Consider the following 6,029-nt stretch of genomic DNA (forward strand, 5'->3'; position numbering starts at 1 on the left):
TCTACCTATGCTCAGAAATATTGTCAGTCATGTATGATTTGTGCAACTAACAATCCAGGTAAAACAACACCACTCACACAACAAGCAGCACAACCTACAGTATTGCTCACAATAATAGCAGTACAATGTGACTAACCAGAATAATCCAGGTTTTTAGTATATTTTTTATTGCTACATGGCAAACAAGTTACCAGTAGGTGCAGTAGATTCTCAGAAAGCAAACAAGACCCAGCATTCATGATATGCACGCTCTTAAGGCTGTGCAATTGGGCAATTAGTTGAAAGGGGTGTGTTAAAAAAATAGCAGTGTGGCATTCAATCAGTGAGGTCATCAATTTTGTGAAATAACAGGTGTGAATCAGGTGGCCCCTATTTAAGGATGAAGCCAGCACTTGTTGAACATGCATTTGAAAGCCTGAGGAAAATGGGTCGTTCAAGACATTGTTCAGAAGAACAGCGTACTTTGATTAAAAAGTTGATTGGAGAGGGGAAAACCTATAAAGAGGTGCAAAAAATTATAGGCTGTTCAGCTAAAATGATCTCCAATGCCTTAAAATGGAGAGCAAAACCAGAGAGACGTGGAAGAAAACGGAAGACAACCATCAAAATGGATCGAAGAATAACCAGAATGGCAAAGGCCCAGCCAATGATCAGCTCCAGGATGATCAAAGACAGTCTGGAGTTACCTGTAAGTACTGTGACAGTTAGAAGACGTCTGTGTGAAGCTAATCTATTTTCAAGAATCCCCCGCAAAGTCCCTCTGTTAAAAAAAAGGCACGTGCAGAAGAGGTTACAATTTGCCAAAGAACACATCAACTGGCCTAAAGAGAAATGGAGGAACATTTTGTGGACTGATGAGAGTAAAATTGTTCTTTTTGGGTCCAAGGGCTACAGACAGTTTGTGAGACGACCCCCAAACTCTGAATTCAAGCCACAGTACACAGTGAAGACAGTGAAGCATGGTGGTGCAAGCATCATGATATGGGCATGTTTCTCCTACTATGGTGTTGGGCCTATTTATCGCATACCAGGGATCATGGATCAGTTTGCATATGTCAAAATACTTGAAGAGGTCATGTTGCCTTATGCTGAAGAGGACATGCCCTTGAAATGGTTGTTTCAACAAGACAATGACCCCAAACACACTAGTAAACGAGCAAAGTCTTGGTTCCAAACCAACAAAATTAATGTTATGGAGTGGCCAGCCCAATCCCCGGACCTTAATCCAATCGAGAACTTGTGGGGTGATATCAAAAATGCTGTTTCTGAAGCAAAACCAAGAAATGTAAATGAATTGTGGAATGTTGTTAAAGAATCATGGAGTGTAATAACAGCTGAAAGGTGCCACAAGTTGGTTGACTCCATGCCACACAGATGTGAAGCAGTTATAAAAAACTGTGGTCATACAACTAAATATTAGTTTAGTGATTCACAGGATTGCTAAATCCTAGAAACAAAAACGTTTGTACAAAATAGTTTTGTGTTTGTACAGTCAACGGCAGACACTGCTATTTTTTTGAACACACCCCTTTCAACTAATTGCCCAATTGCACAGCCTTAAGAGCGTGCATATCATGAATGCTGGGTCTTGTTTGCTTTCTGAGAATCTACTGCACCTACTGGTAACTTGTTTGCCATGTAGCAATAAAAAATATACTAAAAACCTGGATTATTCTGGTTAGTCACATTGTACTGCTATTATTGTATTACAGTATTGAACAATACTGTAGGAGGATTTATATTTTAGTATGCTCTTTAGAACACTGAGTACACAAAATATCAATAGCTGTACTGTAAACCAGACTGACCCTGTGCCTACAGGTACTATACTACATACTGTTACATTTCTTTTAATTTTTTATTGTTGTGTACTGAGTTTGTAATTTATGCAAACCGGTTAATTTTTTATTAGGTTTCACTGCCATTATTATTTTAATACACCTTAAAAAAAAAAATTAAATGGCTTGACAAAGAGCTCGTTATCCTGAGTTTCTCTGGACCTCTGTGAAGATGGCAGCGTTGAGGTCTGACTGTCAGGGATTTATACTGTACTCAGTCTCATGGTTGCTCCTGGGCTGTCCAGGAATGGACCAAACATCATTCTTAAAAGCTGACTGACTCTACTCCCCTAGTTTTTTTGCCAGTCTGTTTTTGAGAGGGTAATTAGAAAATATATCCAACTTTTGAAGAACAAAACAAGGGCTCATTTGCATGAATTCCCAAATGGTGTAAATATAATGCGATGTGTACATCACCATGGCATCTTATGATTTAGAATGGGAAGTTTCCCTTGTTCTGTATTTTGTGACCACTGAGTGTCAACACTGTAAAGGCCTTACTAATCAAACATCACGAGCCAAGATATCACTGGATTCACCCACTGTCTTATGAGTGAAGGCTGTCTGTAAATACCACATCACACTGGTACTGTACATTTCCCTCCACATACTGTATTTCACTTTGAAGCTGAGGTCTGCATTTGTTTTCCAGTGGCAAAATATTGTTGGCTAGTGGTTAACAAAAAAGGCTTTTGTCTGTTTAAGGTTAACCATGACTTTCCACACCCAAGCAGACATTCCACTGCATTTGACAAACTGCAGCAATAATATCTGTAAAACCAGTTAATCAGTATGATGCAGTCAGACTGCTGGCTACAGGACCAAATTCAACTCGACCCGCACTAAGGCCTCTGTCTTCAGGACCAAAACCACTAAATAAAGTTAGCTGCTAGTGAGGAGTTCTTACAAAGCAAACTACTCTGTATGAAAAGTTCACAATGTCAGAGGGGCAGTACAGAGCTGTTGCTAGAAGATCCTTCACCTTCTGATCCAGTAAGACTTCCTGTTAAATGCAACACTTCCTTTAAATCTCTGGACGTGTCAGATTTAGCTTCAAGTATATCTATTCCAACAGTTTTTGTTGTCATAACAGTATTGGCTATTTCATGCCTGATTAATCAAGAGAGTCAAAGTTGGCAACATTCTGAATAAAGTTGAAATCAAGACATCTGTTGCCTTTTAGTTTTTCTTTGGGGGTTGAATTTGCTACTTTGAAACAAGCTACTACTGAAGCAGTGTACATTAGTCTGTCAGCTGTGCTTAAAGGATACAACTGTTCATAGTCTGAAGACCAATGAGCCAAAATGTTCCACTGAGTCTCATCATTAGGATGAACATGGGCACCATCACTTCCACTGTCCTGCAGCTGAAACTATTCCCCATGAAGTAATAAGTAAGATTTCTTAAAGACTGCAGTGCCCGGCTGTTTCAGGGCATCACTGAGCCTGTCTGGAAAATAAAACTATATGTTTGTGACTTTATTCAGTCTTCAGTAGAAACCAACAGTCTTGGGGCCTAGTGCCACAGACGAGAGTCACAAAATAGAGATTTGGATCTTTTCATGGGATTTCTTACAAAATAAGAAAAATGCAGAATAACAGCCTTTAAGTTTAAACCAGTGTGAAAGAATGAACCAGTGTGAACAGTTTCTGTGACTTTTATTTCTAATGTGACACATGCAAAAAATCAATTTGACACAGTACATTCTCTGAGTTTTGCATCTGCTTCACAGAAGAAGAACTTTGATACTTTGGCACAGCCTCGCTATACTGGAAGGAAAACTTCTGCAAACTACACTGTATTATGTACAAACTAAGAAAATCTGTGTACACAAAAATCATGTAGCCACACGTGGAATCTGGAAGCTTAAATAATGAGAGCTGGATCATTAAAATTCAAAAACAAATGTATAAAGGTTATGGCATCTATGTTGTCAATAAAGCCAATCGGGTGCAATTAAGCTGGTTAAAGTGTCAATAGAGAATGTTGTAACCATTCTCACTTCAAAGATTGTTGCCCAAAATGTGAAGAAATTGTTTTTGAAAAACACTACACTAGTCATAGTATCAGTGCTGTAAATCCCATCACATCTGAATTCATTAATTCCTGCACAAATCAAAGTCTGATGTTGGAAACTGTCACAACAAACTGAAATTTAAAGACTAAATAAAATAAATACAACAAAGTAACATTGCTAAAGCTGAACAAGATTATTATTTAACTCCATGTCCACTCACTAGATTCTACTGTAGCTTTGAGCCACATCTCAGACTAAATCAGCGGCTGTAATGGGGGTTTCCACTTGAGGACCGTTCCGAATTGTGTCGAGCCAATTAACACAGGTCACAGGTACTGCGTGTGTTTCCACTACATGCAGTTCGCTTTGGAGGAGCAGTCGGGGTACTAAAAATCAACACCTCTCGAGAGATAGTACTAAATTCAAGGTCCAGGTACATGAGGTGTAGCTAGGCAGCTGTTGTATCTGTTTGTACAAGGAAACTATTTTCAAAAACAGTGGAGACTACAATCTGGAGAAACAATGCTATAAGGCTCCCATCAGCATCTTCCCATTGTGTAATTGTACCATGGGCCATTTTTAAACAATCTGTGTCTGACGTGTCACCTTTCAATTACTACTACGTGCAACAGCTGCCAGTTTAAAAACAGTGAAAAAGCCAAGCAGTACGGACCACGTCAGACTGTGTGGTTACACTTGGTGATGGTTAAGGGAAGTACTGGGTCTGTGACTCGTTATGGTCCAGTAGTGGAAACACATCTTAAGTCACTGATTGAAAAAAAAAATGCTGGTAAATGAACCTTGTATGTGTGGCTGCAGCTGTCGAGGTAGCGATTTTGATTTGATTTATTTATTCTTTCAAGCATGTAAAGACAGTTGATATATCAACACACATAATTTTACACATATCCAACAAATGCTAATCCAATATCAATTTGCTTATACCTAGTACATGCTTGAATGGAGTAGGAAGAAGTCAGACTTATCCAGTCCTACCCCATGACATCATCTTACATCATTGGTTTGCAAACAGTATCTCTTCATAAATAATTCTCTTCTACACCACACAAGTAATATACTAAAAAAATATAACAGTGTTAACATTCTTACATAATTACATACTTAGATAATTGTCTTCTATACCACACAAGTAATATACTAAAAAATTATAACAGAGTGTTAATAATCATACACCACACCCACAATGTTCCATCTATTTTTAAATTTAATTGACCCCTTAAATTGTATCCCCCTTCCCTTTCATTAAATAGTTTTTGAATTCCACCAGGTAATAAATTGTTCCTGGCTTTATACATAAACACAGCAGTCTTATATCCCACTAAATCAAAACATTTTAACAATTTAGACTGTATGAAAGCTCCATTGGTGTGATCCCTATACCCCATCTTATGCACAATTCTTATTGCTCTTTTTTGTAATATATACAATGGTTGAAGTGAGCTTTTGTATGTGTTTCCCCAGTTTTCAACGCCATACTCTAAGTATGGTAAAATCAATGAAGAATACAAAATGCGTAGTGCTTTCCCGTCCAAAATATATCTAACCCTTGCCAATATCGATATATTTTTTGCTATTTTGTGCTGAACATATCTGATATGAGATTTCCAGGAGAATTTGTCATCAACTATGACACCTAGAAATTTAATTTCATATACTCGTTCTATATTAGCTCCCCCAATTTTCAATTGAAGTTTATTATCTAGTCTACGATTCCCAAATACCATAAATTTAGTTTTATCCAAATTCAGACATAGCGATGGAAACTGATGGGTGACAATCCGGTCGTTCATTGTGTAGTGTAGGTTTATCTACAATGAGGCGGAGGAGAGGAGGGAAAGAAAGACAGAGAAGGTTAAGGAGCTGCACAGATAACTGTCCAGGATTACATTATCCCCCTTCTACAAATCTGCATCCACAGATCTAAAAATAGTGAACCGGGGGGGTGAGCAGGTAATTACAGTCATTGTGGAGCAACTCTCCCAGTAAGATTTCTCCTCCAGTTTTAATTTCCCCTCCTCTTTCTGTCTGACTGCCTCAGGTGATTGTTGTGCGACAGCTGATACCTGACTTTCCATTTGGCAATCTTATGTTGCCTTTTACATACACAGTCGCACAAAAACAGACACCTGTGACATTTTCTCAAGCAGAAAGCA

At 38.3% G+C, this 6,029-nt stretch overlaps 1 protein-coding gene across 1 annotated transcript in view; it reads right to left on the reverse strand.

The window, feature by feature from the left end:
* Positions 1-5,623: 5,623 nt before the first annotated feature.
* Positions 5,624-6,029, reverse strand: part of il22ra2 (interleukin 22 receptor, alpha 2) — a 3,989-nt gene continuing 3,583 nt past the window's right edge. The window contains exon 6 of the mRNA XM_020603935.1: positions 5,624-5,684. The gene's annotated coding sequence lies outside the window, so the exon portion shown is untranslated. The remainder of the gene's footprint in view (positions 5,685-6,029) is intronic.

The sequence above is a fragment of the Monopterus albus genome, unplaced genomic scaffold, assembly GCF_001952655.1.
Source record: "Monopterus albus unplaced genomic scaffold, M_albus_1.0 scaffold3.1, whole genome shotgun sequence".
NCBI classification, from domain to species: domain Eukaryota; kingdom Metazoa; phylum Chordata; class Actinopteri; order Synbranchiformes; family Synbranchidae; genus Monopterus; species Monopterus albus.